Source organism: Dinoponera quadriceps, unplaced genomic scaffold (genome assembly GCF_001313825.1).
Source record: "Dinoponera quadriceps isolate SergipeBrazil2010 unplaced genomic scaffold, ASM131382v1 scaffold37, whole genome shotgun sequence".
Taxonomy (NCBI): domain Eukaryota; kingdom Metazoa; phylum Arthropoda; class Insecta; order Hymenoptera; family Formicidae; genus Dinoponera; species Dinoponera quadriceps.
In genome coordinates, this window is record NW_014554446.1 from 585,876 (window position 1) to 609,244 (window position 23,369).

General features: G+C 50.0%; 1 protein-coding gene across 6 annotated transcripts in view; it reads left to right on the forward strand.

Annotated features, from left to right (window-relative positions):
• Positions 1-23,369, forward strand: part of LOC106749893 — an 80,359-nt gene that overhangs the window by 13,353 nt on the left and 43,637 nt on the right. For 5 of the 6 annotated variants that reach the window (XM_014629821.1, XM_014629830.1, XM_014629812.1 and 2 more), the window contains exon 2: positions 20,321-20,485. The exons of the other annotated variant lie outside the window; for it this stretch is intronic. The gene's annotated coding sequence lies outside the window, so the exon portion shown is untranslated. The remainder of the gene's footprint in view (positions 1-20,320; positions 20,486-23,369) is intronic. 6 annotated transcript variants of the gene reach the window in all.

Genomic DNA, 23,369 nt, shown 5'->3' on the forward strand with positions numbered 1-23,369 from the left:
CCCCCCCGTCCATCCGTAGTCTCGTCTTCTCCTTCTTCTCCTCCTCTTCTTCTTCTTTTGTTCTCCTGACAACCTCCCTGCCCCGCGCGTAGTACATACGGCACGAGAATGTGTGTCAGCGAAAGTAATCACGGGGAGCAACGAGCCGAAAACCGCGACCCGGTGAATCGTCCGTGAATCCTGGAAATAAACGCCTGGAAAGCAACCGGCCATCGGAAACTTAATCGGAGATCGCGCGACGGCGCAGGATTGTACGCGCGACCTTGTGGGATCGTCCGCGCGACCTTGTCATTCGACGAATTACACGTCGAACGAAGGTGATCACCCGGCTGGGAAATGGTGACCGGACGAATCTTCCCGGGGAACATGACGACGGTGTTCTCCGGCGGACCTCGTCGGCGCAGCGGGCTTTGAAGCGACGATCCATGCGGGAGAAATCTACCCCTTTCACCGTTTTTCAACGGACTAATGAGAGCGACGAGGGGGTGAATCGCGACTAATTCGCCTTTCGCTCTTACCTCGAGTCCGGGCGATCTTAATGGGACACGGTAGACGCGCTCTCGACCACCACGGTCGGTTTTAGCCTACTTTTGTGATCCTCGGCGTTAGAAACGACGCGTAAAAAGGCGGCTGAGGGAAGGACAGGGCGAAGGGAGGAAGGAAGCGAACCGGAGGCCATTTGCCCGTCGATTCGCTCTCGTCGCTCTCACTTTTGCCAGCCGAGAGTAATACACTCGTCGTAACGAAGAGGAGTGACTGCCGACGGACGGCGGTGGACTTTAGCGATCGTGCTCAATTTTAGCCTATTTTACGCGAGCTTCGCTACGCGGGGTAAAGTGGGAGGGGAGAGAGGTTCGTGGGGATGAGATAAGGAGAGAGAGAGAGAGAGAGAGAGAGAGGAAAAAAAGAAGAAGAAGAGATCCTACGTTCGATCCTGTAGATCCGACGTGTCGGCGAGGAACGTAGCCGCAGGGTCGTACCACTTTAAATCGCGGCGAAGCGCGCGCGAGAGAAAGAGAGAAGACCGCGGAGAATCGAGGGGGAGAAGAACGGTGGCTAGGCGGTGCCCGGGCACCTCCTGCGCACGTACCGGGGTTCCTACGGGCTCTCTCTCTCTCTCTCTCTCTCTCGCGCGAGCCACGCTCGTTCCGCGTAGTCCATCGAGATATCCGAGCCTATAAGTGATCTTAATGACCGCCGCCGGCTATAAAGTCCGAGATTCCTGCGCGCGGCAGCGGGATTCTACCTCGCACTCCTACGTTACGCCCGGCAACGCCGCCGCCGTGTGTACCTGTATAATGACTCCTAATGACATCCTACCTATTTACAATCGATTGACCCGGGGACACTACGGCCGCAGATAAGCTCGTCCGATCTATTGTTGCGCTCGTAATGGCTTCACTATTCGTAAGAGGGAAAGAGAGGCGCGAGATAATATTTAAATTAATGGCTCTCCCCACGGAGAGCCAAGGAGCATCCTCAGGGATAGATCGATTATTTCAATTATATCGAGATGATTATGGTTACCACAGGGGGAACATCGGCGCGTTGCCTCTCTTTCCTTTTTCCTCTCCTCCAATCGGCGAGGCGGCGGCGGTTTCACTTTAGAGAGCCCGAGAGTCGCAGGAACTCTCGAACGCGCGAACGACCCCTCGTCTGCTCTTTTTCCTTACGAAATTCCTCGCGATAACCGCATTAGCGGGGGAAAAAGCGGAAACGCTCTTCTTCCTTCTCCAGGACGAGCGCGCTCGCCCGTCGGCGGCCGCGCGAGGAGGCGATTTGCCGCGAAATTATCGCGAGCGCCGTGCGTAACGCGCGAGTTCCTCTCCTTTCGAGTCGTCGTCTTCGCCGACGGCCGATCTCCCAGACGGCGCGGCGGTTTCCTCGCGCGTCCACGATTTCTCGTTTTCTCGCGAGCGCGCCTTTTCGGGTCCGTACCAGCCACGACGTCCCGTCGCCTTTCACGCGAAAATCGGGACCGGTTCGACCCCGTCCACCGGTGTTCTCTCCTCCTCCTCTGCCTCCTCTTCCTCGTCGTCATGATCCTCGTCGTCTTTTCCGCGCGACCTCGATCGCGCTCGGGCGACGGTGTTACGACCCGTTCGACCGATTCCTGCGTGTTGTCCGTTTTGCAGGTCCTCTCTCGCTGCGATACGCGCCGGTCGGCCGAGCGAAAGTGAGCCTCGTTCTTTCCGCGGACGATGTTGCGGTGCACAGAGAGTATCGTTATCCTCGCATTGACACTTTAACCTTTCGCGAGACGCCATGCGCGCTGTCACGTGGACACTTAAATCATCCGTATCGCTGCTTGATATCACAGCGAAATATAAAAGTCCCGACAGACGCTCGGCTGTTTCGTCCAGTCGTGGAAATATCGTAGGCAGAGAGCGCGCGCGCGGACGCGGCGCTGCACGCGCTTGAATCGAAAGAGAGCCGTGATCGCCCTTTGAAATATTTCTTCAGGAATGAGGGCAATTCGTTAAATTAGATTCCCAGCCCGATACACCGGCTTTATTCGCACGTCCCGCGTAAGGAATAACGTTACGCGAGAGAGATTACGCCTAATACCGCAATCAGCGTTCAGTACTTCAAATGGACTTTTCATTCACGGGGCGCCTTCGTTGGAAAAAACGCAGCCGTTGTATTAAATTAATAGTATATACGACGTAATGGGAATTAATGACTTTTCCATGAGGCACGATTCAGCTTTCATAATAACGCGCCGTAATCGCCTCGTGCTTGCTCCCCTTAATTCCACTCGCCGCTCGCCGAAACGTAACGCAAATTCTCACGAGCCAGGAAACACCGCGGTCGCTCGGCATACCGACCGAACGGCAACCTGTTCGGCTTTTGCGAAAACGCAACCTGTTCAAGTCTATCAATGAATTCCGCCGACTGAGAGAGAAAGAGAGAGAGAGGCGAAAGAATCCCGGCGGGAAGTCCGATTCGCGCGCGCGCGATCGCTCCGAAGTAAGAAGGATAGTTCGAAGAGCATTTGAATCGCGTTTACTCGCGATACACCGCCATTGTTTGCGCCCGTCCTACATAAGAAATAACGTTACGCAAGAGAGATTACACCTAATATCGCAATTACAATAGGCGTACTTGCGCGATTACGATCGTTCACATGCCGCGCGGCTACAAGCGTCGATTGCTTTGCTCGACTCGCTCGCCGCTCGTGCTCTGCAGGTCCTCCCGTGCCATTCGCGGAATGCGCCGACAGGGAGGTCGCGAACGAATGAGCGAACGAACAAAGCGAAAGTGAGCGCTCCCCCGATGCGTGAGCGATCGTACGCAAAACGCTGCCGTTCGGCGTGTCGTGCGGTAGCGAGGCGGTCAGCCGGCGACGGAAGCGCGGTGATTCGGCCGATCGTTTTCCCGCGGGGAGTTTGACAAAAGAGCGAAAAGGTATTAATAACAGAAATATTTGATAACAGAGGGAATGCAAATTTATCTTGTTATTGATGTATTTTCGCGAATTGCTCAGGCAAAATCGCCTTTCCATGATTCGATGGTTGTTTAATAATTATTTTTTTTAAATTTAATAATTACTATTTTCGACCAGCTGAAACTTGAGAGCTAAGTGACTTCGCGTAATTCAAATGAAAAATATTCGCCTTCCAAATAGTGAATTCTAATGTTCTTCTATTCGTCTTGCACAAACAGTATTTACTATGGTCAAGAAGTGAACTGATGGGTTTGCATCGTAAATTAAATTACGTTACGTTGCTAATTCGCGCCTGCTCGCTGCATTAAATTCATTACGCTAAGTGAATTATATTGCATCGGAAGTATTTATGATGCTCTAAATTTCCTGTGTTCAGGCGGTTTCCTTACTCGTTTTGCTTGCGCTTCACCGTCACTTCCCGTTCGCAAACGCTTATGCTTTACTTTGGGATTCCGATCCGTCAAGCGCTGCCTGCCGCCTCGTTTATTACATTCTGGGAGAGGGAAGGAATACGGGCTACACACCTCTACCACCTATCTATCTTCCTACTTACAACATACACACATACCCGCATACACACTGACGTACATGTTCTCACGCGTACGTACGCTAACCGCGGTGTGTACACGAGTGTCGGCTCGTGAGCGATAAGGCGAGGAAAACGAAAGTGAGGTGGGTCGGTCGGGCTGAATTGTATCGAATCCGCGAGACCGTATCCTTGGCCTGCGATCGAGCTTGCCACGATTCCGGTGGGACGTTGGATATTTCAACGTTCGTCGGTAATTATACAGTTGTGAAAATATCAAGACACAGTGCCGCAACGCACCGTCGTTACGCACTCGACCAGTGGGAAAACACTTCGGATTATTCTGTCTGTCAAGGAAACCATCGGAAGTGTCGATTCTGACGGGTTTTGGGCACTGCAGAGAGTAATGAAAATGAAATTTTTGGAATTTATAATTCGACATTCGAATATTTGTGACATTTTCGAATAATCTGTCACACCCCTACTAAAGAATATGAAATATCGCAAAATTTTTGTACAAGCCAGTTTTTTATATACCTAGAAATTTTGATGATATTCGCTGAAGAATGAATATTTTAGTTATCTTTGAAAGGTTTTTTCAACTCTTAAATATATACCGAGAAGCATATGAAAGCAATATTGGCTTTTTTGTTTCTTGCTTGACAACATACCCAATGCTCAATATTAGCAGAGAATACTTCCGACAATGTTGACAATTCAATTGTTTTGTGAGTAACGGTTGAATTGGTAGCATTTCTAATAAGCTCAATTGATAACCGAAAAATATGACACATTCGGGAAATTATTTCGGTTCGTGCTCTACGTAGTCCACAAGTGACGATATTTCGACGTAAAGTCTAAAATTTACGATTAAAGCGTTGCGCGGGAAACGTGCCGTCGGAGACTTCAATGCCTGCAGTCGCCGGAGACTTCAATGCCCGCAAGTGTCGGCGCTGAGACTTCAATAGTGTATTCTCTTGTCGATATATCGATGCCGGTAGGCGTATCTTGCATATCCGCGTTCTCGTGCGAAAATAGATTCTTCGTTATATGAAAAATGCTGACTGAGGCCGTTACTTACAGTTGTAAATCATTTGCAATCTTTGATTGAGAATGCAATTGATTACAAATTCGCATTCGTGAAACGTTATTTAGTCCTTCAACTTCAATTACATTATTAATGACATAATTATCGTTAAATGTAATTATTATAATTATCGACAATTTTTTAATTATAAGACAATTTTTATCTAAGATTTTTAATTATAAGACAATTTTTATCTAAGATTAGAATTGTGAATACTGTCGTAAAATTCGCTGAACACTGGAAAATAAGTTCCCACTGCTGGGACACGCGTCTCTCTCTCTCTCTCTCGGACTATCCCATGTATCCGTCGTAGCACCTGAGAGTCGGGGCGGCCGCGCTATGTCGGGCAGAGAGGCACCGTTATCGCTCACGATACGTTCTTACGGCGCGACTAGCAGTCGCCTTAAATCCTTTCTGGGATGCGGGCAAGTTGCGCGCACAAAATTGCAATTCCCCAAGCGGAACTCGTCTTAATCCCTGAAATGTCGAACACACACACACGTTTCTACCGCGAAACGTTACTCCGTACGCTCCGTACTCTTCGCGCGATAAAATCCGCGCGGACGCTGACAAAGAGAGATTTCGAGTTTTCCACGATCCCTATTCCTCCCGTGCTCCCCCGGATCCCTCCGGCTTTGGAGTCACGGCTCTCGGATATCGCGGTATCTTTCCCGTGCGGAATTCGCGCGGACAATGACGATAATTTATGCGTAATCTGTACAATTCTCGTAATGACCGCGGCTTTCTCCCGCTTTCACCTCCTTTTTTTCGAGGCGGAGCGTTTATTTGAGAAAAATTAAGTGCAATTTACAATTATTTCCTCAACCCCGCCCTGGTACGCTCCCGCTAAGATGCGCAGTATTAAGATGACTCCTTTGCCGGAAGAAGAGCTCGCATTATAGTCCGCGGCGATTTACCGTCTTCCTGCCTCTTTATAGAAAGATTTATCTGCCGGCGGAAGGAGCGACATTTTTCGGCGAGTCGTTCGTATGCATATCGATAAATGGCCGACGTCTCCATGATGGAGATGTCGTTAATTAACGGCCGCGGTAAAAATGAGATTTCCTGTCGGAACCGAGCGTAAAGCCTCGCACGGCGACGTTGTTACACAATTTACGGCGAGAAAGCCGTCGAAGCCGTGGACGGCAGAGATGATTTTCACTTTTTGACGATAATTTCGCCACGGCGCGGAGGCGCGGCGCCGCGAGGAGGAGCCGATCATAACGATCAGAGGCGTAGTCGCGGTGCAAGGGCGCGCTCGCACTGGACTCGCGAGTGCGTCTGTAATTTTGTACTCTATTATTAACACATAAATAAAGATCAAGACAAATACGGATTACATCATAATTATATGGGACGCGGGAGGAAACGTGCGAAGAAACACCGCCGAGACACCACCACTTCCGCGCCTGATAATAATTGAATTATCAGACGCGGAGTCGCGCTTTATTTGCTTAAGGGAAACGTCGTGCTAACCGGCGCGAGGAAGAAGCGTAATTTCATTCATTAACGTAATGAACCCGAATCCACCCCGTGCACCGAGAAAGATTAATTTCTGCTTTCCGCGCGATAAGGTTTCTATTTCTCTTTCTTGCTCGCACGGGCGAGCGTTCGCGCGCGCGCGTGCGGACGAATGCACTTTCGATCGACGAGCGGCGATTGCGAGGTGAGGCGAGGTGAAGTGAGGTGAAACGAGGCGAGACGAGGTGAGGCGAGACGTCGCTCTGCGACTGCTGTCGGATCGCTAATTCGCGCCCTCGTCAGCGCCGCGAGCGCGAGCAGGCTTTCGCTCGGGTTTAGGTTTTAATTAACGAGCCCGGCTCTCACGGCAGGCCCGGCAACTTCCCTGAGAACGATTCGCGCGCCATTGTCGACGGCGTGTTCGCCGTGTTTACTCTTCCCTTTCCTGTGCATCGCCGACACCTTCGGCGTGGCCGCGAACAGAGCCGCGAACGTACGCGCGATAATCCGGTACCGCGAGACGCACAGGCGCTATGCGAGTGCGATTTAGCGTCGGTATCTTCGTTGTCTCGACGAGACGACGTTTTTTTACGTTGATGTTGATTATATTTAAGATACTGCATCTGGGCATATTATCATTTGAAGACGGAAGAATCTTATTCGATTTATTGTTTTTATTTAAACTTTTAAATGGTCAAACCTCGAGTTCAGCATTATTCGATCTGATTGGTTTTTTACGTATTCCAGTTAAAAATTTCAGAAATAATGAACTCTTTCATGTCGCAGTTCACCGCGCGTTGTATGGAAGATTTAAACCAGTTGATTGCATTAGTATGTTTGCTAACTAGTATTCGGATGTTGTCTATTTTTTTCTTTTTAGTTTAACTCTTGGCAAGTTTAGAAACGCTATCATAAGGAGCAGTTACTAATTAATTAATTAATAATATGTATTACTCTACTATATTTGTATATATTCTGTAGCACCAAAGGGAACCCGTTTTATCCCGTTAATAAATTTAATTTAATTTAATTAAAAATATACATCTGGTATCAAAATACGAATAACGTCAATTACGAGAAGAAAAAAACCCGCATTACTCGTACATATCGTTTCAGAAAACACGCTCTTTAATTGTAACTTGGGGAGTATTCTAACACGTTTATAAATCCGTTAGCGCACGAGCGAAAGGATCGATAGATCCTTGAGATTAATTCTGCCGGTGCTCCTTGCGCAAAAAGAAATCCGCGCCGGGATCGGCGATACGAAGATGCGCGCACACGTGCTCGATCGCGCCGGTTGGTTGGCTATCGACTCGAGCCGGTGCGTTTCACAGGTGGGAAGAGAAACGGAGAGAGGGAGAACCAGATTTATTATTCCGGGAATTAATATGCACATAAGAATGACGATGTACGACTGTTTACTGTAATAACTGCGGCGGGACGTGGCGTTAATTAAGGTAACGGTATGCACGTGCGTCCGTCCAGCCGATCATGCAGACGAACGTACGTGCATATATATATATATACAGTTAAATTGCAAGCGCATAAATAAATATCTCTCTTTCTCTCCTTCTCTCTCGCCACGGACGAGAAATTATACTTTATCGTCTATGGGGGCACGACTGATACCCGGTATCTCCAACTGCGGATTAAACGCTGAACGGTTATTTGTCAAGCGGTTTTAGTTTTTATTTCTCCGGGAGAGGAAACGTGAAAACATAATATTTCTACGTTAGTTTCACCGCGGTTCGCTTCATTTTCGCGGAGAATACCTGACTAATTCGAAACCGCGCTTCCCTTAACGGGGGACACACACTGAGGCGCGAATAATTTTATGATGTAACCGAGAACGACGAGCGAGTGTAAATCGATCCTCACAGTTTGCCGTTATGCTCTGCCGATATAAGGAGAGAGAGAGAGAGAGAGAGAGAGAGAAAAAAAAGACACATCAATCTATCTAGTGCTCGAAAGCATCGTATATACATCATTCGGACAGCCATAAATCTAATCGATCACGCTTTCTCGATATTGATTCGTTTGCAGTCTGCCGAACGCATTGTTGCCCAAATCGTATATTCGAATTAATCTTCGTGACGCGAAACACAATTTTTTATGCAAGAGCACACCATTATGACAGTTGTTAATATATGATAACATCACAATTTGCATATCGGGCGAGCATAATTCGCTAAAATCGCATGCGCATGCGTGGTCACCTTCTGTCTCGCGTCGTGCGTGAAAGGTTTTCTCTCTCTCTCTCTCTCTCGTGTATGAGCGTATGCGTAACACGCGTCGTTATTTCGAAACTATATTCGCGAACGACTTCAACGACAGGAAGTGAGTCGTAATCCGGACTCGCATTGTTCTCAGACTTTTCCTCGGGACGAAATAGCGGTCAATTTTCGTCTCGTAGCGAGAGATAATCGCGACATGCGTCGTCCAGAAGGAAAGAGAGAACTCACATACGCACATATTGTGCCGTGAATGGAGGGAAAACGGAAGGCAGCACCAGGCGGAAAGAAAAGTTGCGCGGCAACTTTCGAATGTCGCGAGAACGATTCGCCGGTCCGCTACCGGTCCGTGCGACTTCTCGTCGCTGTAAAAGAAGCACTACATCTGCGAGAGGTGTATCGCCGCGGGGAAAAACGGAATAAAAACGAGCGAGCGAGCGAGCGGCGTTGTGGTGTCTCTCGATTAACCCGTGACTTTTCGCGCGACGCTCAGGTAACGCGAATGTCGAGGCGTCGATTTCACGAGCGATGATTTTTCATCCCTCGAGGGGATTTAACGGCGAGTAAACTAGGAGACCGGAGAGATTAACGCAGGGTCCCTCGGGTGAATCTTCGTCTCCTCCGATGAATCTCGGAAATGAATTTGACTTCGGGAAGAGATTTTATTCTCCGTGGTTTAATTACAAGAATACTTCATTGGCCGAACTGCTGACTGACTCAGCTTGTCAGCGCGTTGTGCGATGAGTATCCGTTTATAGCGAAAGGATCATCGCGAGCATCTTCGCCGCTGGTTTCTCGTGCTCGTACTTGGGCATCGGCTCTTTCGGCTCTTAAGGTACCTCCCGGTCAGCGGCGATCTGGGTCACAATTAAAAAGAAAGCCTCGCACTGTCGATACTATTAACGTTTAATCGAACCGGCTAAGAACTTTCTCGTCGGCCGAACGCATTACTTTCCGAACACGCGGACGAGCATCCGTGTACGAATTTCTGCCCGGACGTTCTCGTGTTCCGCCACGTGCGACAAATTACCAAATTTATCTCGGACACCGCGGAGTCGGATTTAAGTCCAACTGCCTTTTTATTGAGGCGCTTTCGCGCACAAATTTACGGCTCAACCGTAAACATTAAACGCGAATATAGACTTAAGAACCCCAATTAGGATGTTGCTTTAGGTTCGTCTTTTCTAGAGGAAGACGACCGTGTAATTAGGTTTCAGATCGAGTAACTGGGACTTCAATCGTGCCGATGGAAAATTGTAGTTATTTGTACAAAAAGAATGAGGAGAACCATTTTTCTAGTTGCAGTTTTATTACAGCGTCAGTGATAATAACTTTATACGCATGTTGCCACTATTGTTTACGATTACGGCAATTCGTGTTGCGGAAGCGCCTTAACCGTCTGAGAAATCTCGCGAAGAGTCAAAAATCGCTCAATGTCTCCGTTGACGTTTCATGACTCAGGCCTTCCGCGAGTGTAAGGCAGTCGCGGTTTGTGGCACGCGCGGTTGCGCCTCGCTTGGAAAGTTCTTGCGAGAACCGCGTGTGAACGCACGAGCGGCCACTCACGCGCGCGAGTCTGGTTTGCACGAGCAAACCAACGAGCAAACAAGTAAGCAAGCAAGTAAGCAAGCGATCGAGCAGGCGAGCAAGCGACCGTTTGTTTCGTTTCGTCTAGCTTCTGTTCTCGGAAGGAACTGGACCGGCTCTGTTCCGGTGAAACCTCGCGTCTCTCACCTCTTATCTCGTCGCCGTCCTACGGATCTCCCGCCCCCGCCTCCCGCAGTTTTCTCCGCCTTTCCGGCAGCTTGTTTCTTTCTCTCTCGCGTGTCGTGCGTGCGCGCCAAGCGATTTCCGCAAGCTCTGGTAACACTCTGCCCACCAGAAGAACGCTTCTGATCTTACAGTGTGTTTATCGGTGTCTCGAGAAAGTTTACACAATTTCTCTGTTTAATCGAAACCTTTCCCTAACTTTCGCGTTACTAACTGCCGTATAGCGCGCAATTCCAATCAAGATCTTTTTCAATGGGGAAAAAAAAAAATAGTTCCTCGCGTCGGAGGGGAACGACGAGATAAGATGAGATGCACTTTCATAAGCGCCTGCGTTTCGAGAAAAAACACAGCCGATCGACAAGCGTTTTAACGTCGCTTTTTCTTCGGTGGACGGTTGACAACGTACGTCGGGACGAACGCGACGAGTAGTCCGGTTCGCACGCGGCAAATCGACGTCGCGTAGAACCACTACTGTTTCTCCGTTATCGGTCAGCCGTTATCGAGGACCATTCGCGATTTGGCGCGCACAATGCTCCCGAACACACGTAACGAGATTTCTTATGTGCTGTCAGGTCGAATCAACCGTTATTCAATACGACGTCGATAGCGCGCTGGGCCGCGACGACGCTGCTCGCGCAGCGCGATTAACGGTGCGCCGGTTCTCCCTCGGCGGTTCCCTCTTTTCCTCTCTCTCACCCTCTCTCTCCCCCTCGATCCCGATAAGCCATATTTCACTATCATCGGATTAGGTCCGTTAAAATTATTTACGGCTAACACAATGGTCACGCGAGCTCTAGGAGAGGCGCAACCGCGCCGCGGCATAATTCCGCACGTCGGATTACGCCACGTGCGTTTGTCGCCGCACCGAAAGATCGCGACTAACCCGCGCGCGCCCGCGAATAAAGCTGTCGCGGAGTTTACGGCGTGCCGCGTGAACCCACGGGCCGCCTAATCCCCGTGCGATATGTAAATTTTCATAATGCCAACAAATTCCGCCCGATAATCCGCATTAATATCAATGATGCCGCGTTACGTAACGCGGCATGGGGCGGTTCGCCCCCGGCGGCAGATAGAGTGAGTGGAAAGAAGTCGGTGTAATGCATTAGGGGATTATTTAACACGTCGCTGCCGGCGAACAGTGCGCCGACTTAACCCTCGCGATTTTCCCTCGGTGCTGAAAATTCGTCGGAGAAAACCGCTCGAGCACGACGATTCTAGAAAATTCTCCTTCACGTAGAACGACTCCGATCCGTGAAACAATTTTTTCTTCATTTTTACCTGCGTAATCGTAATTGTTATATTGGTCTTCTGAGTTGTTGACTTGTTTGTTCTCGCATGCTTCTGTCTAACATGCTGTTGCCTATTTGACTTTTTTGGGGCTTTACCGTTCTTCAATGATCGTTTACTTCTTGTCTATTTATCTCACTGGTTCTGCTGTATAAGAATATTATCATCATTGTTGCAACCATTTTTATATACGAACAGTACTACTTGTAATCATAGCTGCGCTTAAGGAGATTTATTCCAAAGCGCCAAATGAATAACGCTTTCTCTCTCTTTCTCTGATCTTGAAGAAACGGCATCTACTAATATTTATTTATTTGCAAACGAATAACACTATTTATACAGTACAAGACAAAAAGAAAGAGATAAGAAACAAGATGGAAAGAAAGCGGGAAGATACGCTTGCGATGTTATTAATACAGGAGCTCTGCGAAGCCTTACAATGTTAATTCGACGGTTGCGTTTCGCGATAAAAATCAAAGTGGAATTGGGGTTATCGAGGGTACTAAATAAACAGGGGGCTTACGGGGACCCCTGCGCGAAGCGCGACGGCTCGAAATCCGGGGGATCTCGGCGCCGTTATTTTCACCGCGGAAATTGCGCGGGTTCGCGGGTGGCTCGGCCGCGAGAAACGGCAGCATCAGAAAATACGCGAGCGCCGCGCTTTCTCCGTCCGGCAGGTATGTAAAAGTCAAGGCTGTTCGCGGCCGTGGGTGTCCTTGCGACAAATAGGTCCGCTTCGAGAGCGGCGACTGGCGGAAAAGATCGCGGGAGCGACGGCTTTACGGTTCGGTTGCGGTCCGCCCCTCTCTCTCTCTCTCTCTCTCTTTCTCGGAAATTCGAACGCGAGCAACGGAAGGAGAGCGGCAAAAGTCCGCGGTAAGGACGTGTCCCGCGGTCGACGATCTCGGCCCGATCGAACGATCGGCAGATTCGGCGAATCAAGGCAACTCCCTGCGATTTCGCGAGGGAATCAATCCGGGTTATAAATTGTTCTCTCTTTCGCGGTCTCTCTCTCGCGACCACCGCTCTCGCGTCGCAGACCCTTCGATCTTCGGCTTCGAACGGACTCCTATTCGATACCGACTTGGAGGCGCGCGTTATCTCGCGACTCGTAGCTCATAATAACGCTGGGGTCGTTTTACCGTCGTAATGATAGCCCGCCGTATCTCTGTTGCACCGGCAGGCGCAAGCAGAGGGAGAGAGAGAGAGAGAGGCCGCTCTCCCGTCGACTCTGGTGACAACGTAACAGTCCCGTGCGCAGTAACCATATGGCGCTCGCCCCACGGAGAGCAGTAACAGAATATCCGGACGCTTATGCACGCGCATAAATAAGACAGCCGAGTAGAGACGCGAAGGCGTGCAAATTCGCACAATATGCGTGAGGCACGAAGCGCTTCCTCGTAACTGTAAAGAAGAGGTACGGGTAACGCGCGAGTCCGGACGCGGGTGAACCTCAGGACGGGACGGACGGGACGCGTCGCCCGCCGAAATAATTAGTCCACGGGTGACTCGCGACCTCGGGAGGACGTCTCGTAATATTTTCACGGCGTTCCTCTTGCAGCCTCGAAGAATCATCGTCTCGCTGAAGTCGACCACACGGTTACGGTCGTTCTCAATTTACAGTCGTTGGCAGGTGTTAACGGCCACGTATGCGTAATTTGGTTCTTCGTGAAGAAATGTCTTCCGATCGATAACAATAGTTTGTGGTTGTAACATTAAAGAGATAACGCAAATAGGTTATCTGTAGTTGGCAATAGTTACAACAATTTAATTGACATATTTAGCGTTATTGTCAAGCACTTTTTTCTTTTCCTTGGATCATATTTTTCATATTCTGCCTCTTTCGTGTGTATACATTATTCTTACACTTGTGTATTAAAGGGAACGTTTTCCCGTGATAGCACAAACGAAATAATAAAATATACGGATTCGCGTGTAAGGAAAGAATACTCATCCCGGTCGATACGATCTAAGCGAGCCGAGATCAAGATGGAGAAATCGGCGGCAGGTTGAAAATCCTTCGGCGATAAGTGCGGCCGTCAGAGTGTTAAGGCGCGTTAACACCTGAAAACTGCATTCGATCGATTCCGGCCGTGCGGCGGGATGGTACAAGGAGATTCGTAATCACAGTGTTTGTAAGCGGGACGCGATAGTACCGGAAACCCACAGCTCGGACTATCGAGAGATCTGAGCTCCGACCCACCAATCATCAAACTACAGATTCCTTCTTCTTCTTCTTCTGCTGTTACTGCTGCTGTTGCCGCTGCTTCTTCTTCTTCTTCCCCAGCCGGGAAAAATGCAAACGCTAATGGTTAACACAGCCACGCTCGTCCGCTCGTATAAATCCGCAAGGCTCGTTCGCCGCGAGTAGACACAGGCCCGTTCCCGAGCCATGTGCAAGGTGTAACGCGATAGAAACCGGCGGAGTGCGCACAGGTGTGCGAACTCGGACGCGTATCTCTTCCTCCCCTTCTCTCCGTCTCTTCCGCAACGTGGCGATCTCTCCCTCTCGCGCGGCCCCGTCCGTTTTCCGCGAGCTGCTCGGCGATAAAGGCGATATTTGCTCGTCGTTTGCGAGCAGTCGAACACACGTTGTCCGGCGGTGCTCGTGAGGCCGCCAACGTGGACGAAGTCCGAGAAGTTACGAGAGGCGACTTCGTTACTTCGCTTCTTCCACCTGATCGTCCTTTAAATTTCACGGAGCGAGGTCTCGCGCGAAAACGAGTGGTGCCACTCGAAGCGACGCTGAAAACACCGCTGCTCGAAATCGCAGGAGCGAACGACTCGTTCGGAACTGCAGAATGGATTTTTCATCCGTGTGAGTGAATGTTTTTAGATCGATCGGAGTGAATTCGACGTGAGCTAGTGGAACACGTTAGATTCACTCTTCGATTCCGCGAACGGAAATGTCCACTTACACGGAAGTAAAATAATCCCGTCAATTGAATTTTCCGTTACTGCCGGGGACTAGGCAAAAACTCGATTGTAGGAGCAGAAAGACTCCTGCAGTCTAGTTTTAACGCGACTGAATGTTCACACGAATGTTCTCAGGCGCGATAACAGAGACAATATTTTTCGTCCGCGAGTTTTTTCACTTCTTGTCACCGAGCTTCCATCCGGCCCCCCATTCAATCGCGGAAACTGAATTTCCTTTCTGCGTAATGATTCAAAGCGGGAGAATTCACATGATACACCGAGGAGAAATTTAAAACTTAAAAATTGATTTGCGGGTGAAAGTTTATTTCACAGAGATAATTATTTTCACGTACTTTTTTCTCAGCGAATTCGAGTGACTCGGCTGTCACTCTGCTTTACGAAATGAAATTTCACTGGAAACAATCTCGAGTCGCGGCATCCCGACCCTCGATTTCATGACGCAATCTCGCGCAGGCAGATGTCCGTGCGCGAATCGGAAATAACGCCCGCATCCCTTCGCTTACCTCGCCGATGTTCCTGGCCGATCGAGCGGGACCTGTTTACAACATTTCCACGGTCCGTTGCGAACGCACCGTGCGCGATCGCGCGGCTCGTCACGACCGGGCGGAGATCGATTCGGGGGGTCGTGTCGAATCGTCCGCTCTGTTTATCCGGGGTTAAACCGGCCCGACTCGGCCGCGTTATGCCCGGCCGATTGCGACGCGACGGTCGCGCGAAGGCCGGTGGAAGGATAGCGAGCATGACTTAATAACGATCCTTTCGATCCTAACAAGTGGAAGTGGCGGTGTGAAAGCGCGGGTACCGCCGATTATTGGCTACTCGTAGCAATAACCGCAGCGGAACGTTGAAAAGTGCGCGGAGCGAGCGAGCGGCCGCTCCGGTGGAACCGGGGCAATAAATAAGCGACCAGATCGGCGCAATTATGTGGCAGATTAACATCTATGACCATGGTGTACAGTTACGGCGGGTCCGCCGCGTGCGCGGGCGCGCATTGCAGTCACGAGATGCGAATGCGTGTGCACGTACATAGAGGTAGGCCGCGAGAAGAGCACATCGAGTGCACCGCACGTAGGTCGCGCGGAGGAAACGAACGATCGGCCGCGTTTGGCCATGGCCATGTTGTGGGACGGACGCGGCAAAATCCGCGGAGCGAGAGGACGAGCGCGTGGAGGAGGCGCCGGAAAAGCGGAAGGTTGCGAACGGAAAGCGAATTCAAAGAGTTCGAGTCCGGGAGGTAGCGGATGGAATTGGAAAATTCGGAATCGGAAGTTGGGAATATATCGGCCGGAGGTGGAAAAGTGAGTACGTGTGTGAAGTAGTGTGGATTTGTACAAATAAATCGGCGTGAATTCACGATGAAATGCAAGTCGGGCATCGGGAAGAAAAGGATCGCGAGCGAGGAGACGCGGGAAAAGCGGAAGTTTCGACATGGGAACCGAATTCAAAGGTTACGTGGCGCGAGTTGGAATCTGGGAGATAGCGGAAATTGAAAATTGGAGATTGAAAGTTGGGATAATGTCGGCCAAGCGGAAAGGAACGGCGTGTCGATTTTGGCGCGGCGAGTTTCGAAGCGCGCGGAAATTATGTAAATTTGTAGAAATGAAAGTCAGCGTGAGTTCGCGATGAAAATGCGACGTCGATGATCGGGTCGCCGCTCGCACGAAAGAATCCGCCCGTTCGCGCGATGCTTCCGCGATACGTCTCGCGCGACGACGCGAAATGTCGTCCTATCGCGTTACGTAAAGTGATAAGCCGCTATTAATGATCCGCGTTATGGCCGGGCGAAAGTCTCCGGCCTATCGGCGGAGATACGTCGTAACTCCCGAACGGACGGTCCGTTACCCAAAGTTTTACCCGGCGGCTCGCGCGATGCTTTCACTTTTTAATGACGCGACGAGGAGGAGACGGCGACCCACGCGCGACCGTAGGTGCAGAAACGGAACGCCCGGAACGGGATGGCTTTTTGCATGAGATACTACCGCTCGGTTTCCTGCTCGAGGCGGACTTCTCTCTCTCTCTCTATCTCTCCCTTGACGTGCTGCCTCCTCCGATGTGTTGCTGCTTGAAACCACCACCGTGTCCACGCGATGAGCATTTTCTTTAATTACGAGACCGACTTCCGGTCCGACCGATCGCCGCGAATCACGTTGCGATCATTAAAAAATTACTGTTTAATTACTGTAAAAAGTTTAACGTTTCGTACGAATGTGCGTACTTACGTGTATACATAAGGATACGCGTTACGTGCGCGGTATGAGAACTCGGTTGCATCGGGCAACTTGGCTGCATGCGCGCGCTGATTCCACAGAGATATGTGTTCCTCCTTTTTTCTTCTTCTCTCACGGATGCGTAATGGAACATCGACGGGACTTGATCTCCCGCTCCGGAAGATGCGGACGCAAATTGTCACTTTTACGCGGAATCCTGAGAGATTTCTCGCTTCTTCGTAATTCCCCCTCTTTTTAACACTATTCTTTCTACGTCGCGGGGAGAAAGTCAAACTCCTATTATTTGTGGGTCTCTGTGCTTTTGCTATACGATATAGTCACGCCCCTGGATAAAAGGTGGAGAATAATACGGATGGCTCGATAAAAGAGGAGGTGGAGGTTGAGGAGGAGGCCCGCCCGTCTGTTACGTCAATTTTGCGAAAAAGTTTTACGAGTAATCGACCGGTAATTCCATAGTTTCCCGCGCAATAAATATAGCCGGAGACGTGGCGCGGGACTATCCTCGATTCAGCTTTTTAATAATTCCCCTTCCACTCCCGCCACCCCGTCCCTCGTCCTCGTCCTCCGTGTGCCCTCCCTACCACGCTGCGCCGAGGGTTCTAGAAATTACATTACGTGCGTGAGATCGAGGAGGAAATCTCGGAGATAGCCATTGTAATAAAGATCGCCGCGTTGCCCGGCCACGCTCGTGCACATCTCCCGTTTTTCATCGCAATGTGCGCGCGCGCGCACGGTGTGTCTACGGGATACCTACCTACCCTTGCATAGGTCTCAGGGGTCTTGATTTTTAGCGCCTTGAGTCCGGTTCGTATTTAAAACTCGAACCCGCCCGTGAGATATTACTCTCTGCGCTTCGTTTTTCCGATTCGAAGATAGACAAACTGTGCGATTCCGTGCGTCTCGTTCAACGATCTCCGGCGTTTCTCGCGACACGTTTACGTAATTTCAGCGCTGCTCGTCGCGGCACACCGCATCACCGTGATGATCCGACGGTGCATCTCGCCGCACTTGCTGTACAACCGAGTGTCCAAGTCGAGTGTAACGCCGACCAGGCACGCGAAGGAGCGTTCGTCTTATACGCTCCACTTAAGACGACTCACAGAAACGGGGGAATACCATCTCCGCCGACACCCGCCTCGCTTCTGCCTTTTTTCGTGAAAGCACTTGTTTACGCGAGATTCACTTTTCTCCCGCGCCGGCTGACTCACTCGGCGGGAGTGATCGTCAGCAGCGAGACGCGCAAATTGACCTTCTCGAGCCTTCGCGAGTAGCGAGGCGGTGCTCTCTAAAACATATCGGGGGCGTACGTTCCGACGATGGGCAGCGCACGAGCGTACGAGGAAGAAGGGAAATGGAGAGACGACGAGAAAGAGAGAGAAAGAAGCGGCGACGCGATGTAACGACGGTGCGCCGGGCGTAAGCACGTAATCATGTACGCATTGTGCTAACTCGCAAATAATGAAAGCCGGGAGCGCAACACCCCGTGAATCCTATACGAGAGAGCGTTCGTGCACATATACGCACGCATGTACGCACGCACGCACCGGGCGAACGCGTGCTGCACGCGCGAGAACGGGAGCGAGAAAGGAGGAGGAGAAGGCGGGTGGAAGTGAAACCGCGCGAAGAATAGCGGATCCGACGAGCCATACTTCGTCGCAAATAAGCCATAATACTTGCGTCTAGCCTGGGAGAGACGCAGCCTGTTTCAGGAATAATTCGAAGATAACGTCGACGAGACAAGCGGACCTTCGGGGGTTACGACGTTGGGAGAGACGAGGGAACTCGTCTCGCTCGCGATCACTGCTTTCAACATTATCACTCGAAGGCTGTCAAATGCGTTTTTTTTTCTTTTCAATCGGAATTTTCAACCTGTGTTAAACTTCTAATTTTACGACACGGGGTGTAGGAGCTGAGATAGCGAAATAGGTTCAATTCTAATGATATCATTTATTTTCACATTGACCATGATGTCTTGTACGATCTCATTATTGGAAATCTTAAGATTAATCTCAAAGTAACCATTGAGGAGCTCGTTTAGTCTGACGGATATATCGCGGGAAAGTCTCGCGCGCGATTTCCCGCTTTCGAGAGCGAATATTTTCGCGTTTCCTTTCCTAAATAAGAGAATTGCTCGTTCGGAGTCGTCGATCGCCGCGTCCATCATTCTTGAGATTTTACTGCGCGCGAAGCTGCAACAAGGAGCACGTAGGAAAATCTTCCGACACGTCGTAGCTCGAGCGTACTCGAGCGCCAAACCGCGGAAATTATTGCAATTATTGTAACTGTTTTGCAACACCGCTCGGTTTCGCCGGCGAGATATGCGCGGAATGCCGATCTACCGCGAAATCGCGATTTCGTTCGCGCGCGCGCGCGCGCGCAAGAAGCCGGACGATAAAATCGCGGCGATTTCAGGCGGCACGCCCATCGGCAGTAACCAGCCGTTCCAGTATCGGCTGCGGATTGACACTAACGCGATCGGCAAAACTGCTTTTTCACGTGGATTGGAAAGTGCGCACGCGGACACCCGTAGCCCGTTTTCACCGAGATTACGCATAAATAAAAGCATGCGGCCGGTGACTAATGCATGCGCAACGCAATTAGAGAGAGTCGCAGTAATTCTGAAATCCGAGACCTCGCAGAGATCTATCATTACGCGCCGCTCTGTCACGAGGATAAATCGCATTTAATAGATCTTAACCTCTAGACCTCGACCTTTCCATTCCCCTGAATATGTTTATTTCATGATCTAGAATATTCCAGTTATTTGAAAGTAATGCAGATTTACTAATAATTTATCATGCGAAAGAAGTGAAAATGTGTGGGAAAAAAATGGAACCGCAAGGACCGAGAGCCCTCGAAAGGGATACGGACCTATTCGTTTCGACATGTGGTTGAAGTTGCGATCGACTTCGAGTTAAAATGAAAAAAAATTGTTTTCTTCAAGTTTAATCTCGGTAAAAGGGAGCAAAGATATATGCAAGAGAGTAATAAGGCGTCATGCAAAATGTGTCAATATTAACACAAATAAACAAGAATAACGGGAAAGATTGCGCGTGCGAATTCCTTGCAGTGAACGGTGGACTTCCGGGGTCTACTGATTAACCGACTATTTTTCTTCCAGCCTGGGGCATTCGTTAAAGTACAAAAGTAGTATCTTATTCGGTTTATCCAACAGCCTTTTTTTCTCACTATAATAATGAACTTCTAAATTTCTCCGGCACGTATGTGTCCTTCCCTCTGGTAAAAAGGCTACCCCATAGATCTCAGCACGTTGATCTTTTATCATCGCATGTTGCTTCTCATTATCATACGTATGTTGTAAATACCATTGATTTCTGATTTCAGGTAAGGAAGCGTTTCTATCAGCGTCTCGGAACCGAGCGCGAGTGTGCTTGCGGGAAATTACATCACCGGTCGTGACTGAGCGGGAACGCCACTGTGCTCTTAGAGCGGCGAGATTACAAAGTTACACGGCGAACGGTGGATAGAGAGGCGGCTGGTGAATTTCAGGTAAATCACGCGACACAGCGGGGGAAGCATGTTTTAAGGCTACATTGTTGACACACAAACATACTGACATGTCACGCCGAGACGGGCTTCGACAGTTAGGCCTCCCGCGCTCTCCGGCGGTCGTGTATGTGGTCACGTTCTCTTCATTCTAACTTTTTCGAAAACGACACATCACTTCCTGAGAAATCCACTTCGCACGCTAAAATTTCCACAAGCCTTGTCAAGGATGTGATTTCACGAAACGCGCATGTTATTTATATCGCGTCCGTGTATTTATTATACGCCAACTTTCCGCGTGTAATTTCGTCCCTCTTTCAATGCGGTAACGCGAAATAGTCGCGGCTAAGATATCTTCTATCCCACAACGCTTAACTATTTCGGGCTCTGTAATTAAGATTACATAAATGAGAGGGTAATTGAGTATCGTGGGGCCTGCCGCCGGGTCCCAGCGTGCACTCGGCACGATAGCATCGTCGGCAAGCGTGAGGATTTCTGGGGTTAACATTTCCGCGCGCGCGCGGAATCTCGGGGTTAGAGATTAACGCCGTGGCCGGAAAATGCAATCGTCGGTCAGCATCGGGAAACGGTCTTGCCACCTTGGTTCCCCTTTTGTTCCTGCCTTCCGTTACCTTTCTGGTAGCGTATACACGCTCATTAACGCGGGCTCTCGATATAAAGAAACCGCTCCGGCACGGAACAACGGAACACGGCCGAGAAACGTACCCACGAATTCCACCGAGCGGAGGCGCTTTCGGAGCGACCGGAGATCTCGTGGAGTTCGGAAACGGTGCGATTTCGGCAAGGATCTCGCGGTCGCGTGAGAACGATCTCCGCGTTTACTCTCGGCGGGAAAAAGACTCCTGCGTTGGGGAGACCGGGACCATGCTGGCTCCAGGGTCACACTGGCGTTTCGTTTACGTAGATACTTCTCCTACGTTCTGAAACAAATTATTATTAAAAATTAAAATATTCTGAATTACATACTCCCAATCGTTAAAAAAGACATATTCACGAGTGTAAGAATTAAGGTTCCTTAGTTCCTTGATCTACTGATTCGTCTAACGACGAAGCGTCCCCTACGTCGGACTCTTCCGGTTTCGACTCGACAGCTTGAATTTTCCGAGCCGCTATTCGACCTCCGTCGAGATTTAATTATTCAATTAATACGCCCACGTCCGTGCCGAGGAGAATGGCGAGGAAATAGAAAGACCAACAGTCTGACAATAAGAGAAACCGACGGGCCGACGGACGGATGGACGTATGTACGGTCGATCGTACGGATACCGAGACGCTGTGTAGGTATGTGGGGTACTTATGAACGCGCGTATATACGGGGTCGCGAAGAACGAGCGGGTAGAAAAAGCACCATTGGCCATCAGCGGCCAACGTGTCGGTGCACTGGTCGGTGTATTGAAACGAACGACTGGGTTCTCGGGTTACTAACTACATCCCCACCCTCCTCGTACATCCGTCCGTCTCTTTCTCGTTCCCCTCTTTTCCCCCCCTCCCTTTCTCTCTCTCTCTCTCTCTCTTTCTTCCTTTCTCTCCTTCCCCCTTCTCTTTCTCTACTCCTCTCTTTCTCTCTTCTGTCCGAGCCGGACCCTGTCTCTCACAGCGGCTTTCCTTCCGCATTCTGAAATTCCACGAGAGCAGACGATGATTTCTAATGGCGGTGCGCTACGACGCCGGCCGTGCTCCTTTCCGTTTTTCTCCGTCCGTTCTTCCTGCTCCTCCTCCTTCTGCGGCAACGCGCGCGCGCGCGCGAAGGATCCTCGCTGCCGCCCTTCTTCCTCTACCTCTCTGCCGGAGCACCTCCGGCGATCCTCTCGCGCTCCTCTCTCTCTCTCCAAGACTACCGCCCGTCCTCCGCCGCCCTCCACCGCGAGGCGTGATCGCCGCTATTGATCCGCTATTGATCTCGTGATCCCGCAGATTAATGTAACACGGTATAATTTCCTCGCGGAATTTTTCACGCCACGTGGGAACGTCTGGCAGCAGTTTTTAGACGGCTCGCTGCAAGACGCAACCGCAACCGTCGAGATCTCGCGGGGAGAGGGGAACGATTTGGAATTTATTTCTGCGGGTTACCGTGTTATTAAACGATCCCGTTTTATAACGTCCACTCAACTTGCTCCGATAATTTGATAATAACAAATGTTTTTTTTTACGCAAAGTAATTTAATTCCAGTTTCTAAGTCATCGCGTTCGCAACGTTTTTAATTAAGTCCGCGAAATAGCGGCCATATCGTTCTTGTATTTAATTATCATTGTTCGTCTCACTCTACTATTCTTCTTACTCTTCTTTATCTAGGAGATATTTGAGTAAGGAAGTTACTGTGTCAATACATTTCGAAACTCGATCGAAAATGTCGCGTGGTGGCAGAGATCCAAATCGTAATCCTCGGCCGACTCTTTGAGACCGGGTTTGGGTTTAAAGACAGTTCGAATCTAAATTCCCGTCGCATTCGACCCTGTTACATCCGATTGTCTGGATGCACCGGACTGACCCAGAGAGACGAATTGCTGCGGCGGACAATGCCTCCGTGTTCGTTTGCAAAGTGCGTAATCACGGTCAATCATAATAAGGATCGTGCGGTGTGCGCATGCACCGAGAAAGTGTGTCATCATTTTTGCGAGGCTGCTTAAACGTACACAGATAATCCCAGACTTTCTAGACTAAACCGTTCCACCTATAGCGCTAGTCAAGGTCAATGTCGTTTATGATCACGACTGACCTTCGTCACTGTCGATGTCCGATAGCTCGTGAAAGCCGCGGAAACGAGAGACCCGGCCGCCGTACTTAGCGGCCGCGCGACCTGCGCCATATGGCGTCATTTTTCCGCGCCAAGAGTAGGCAAGCGTTCGAGGCTCGCCTTTCCCCTCT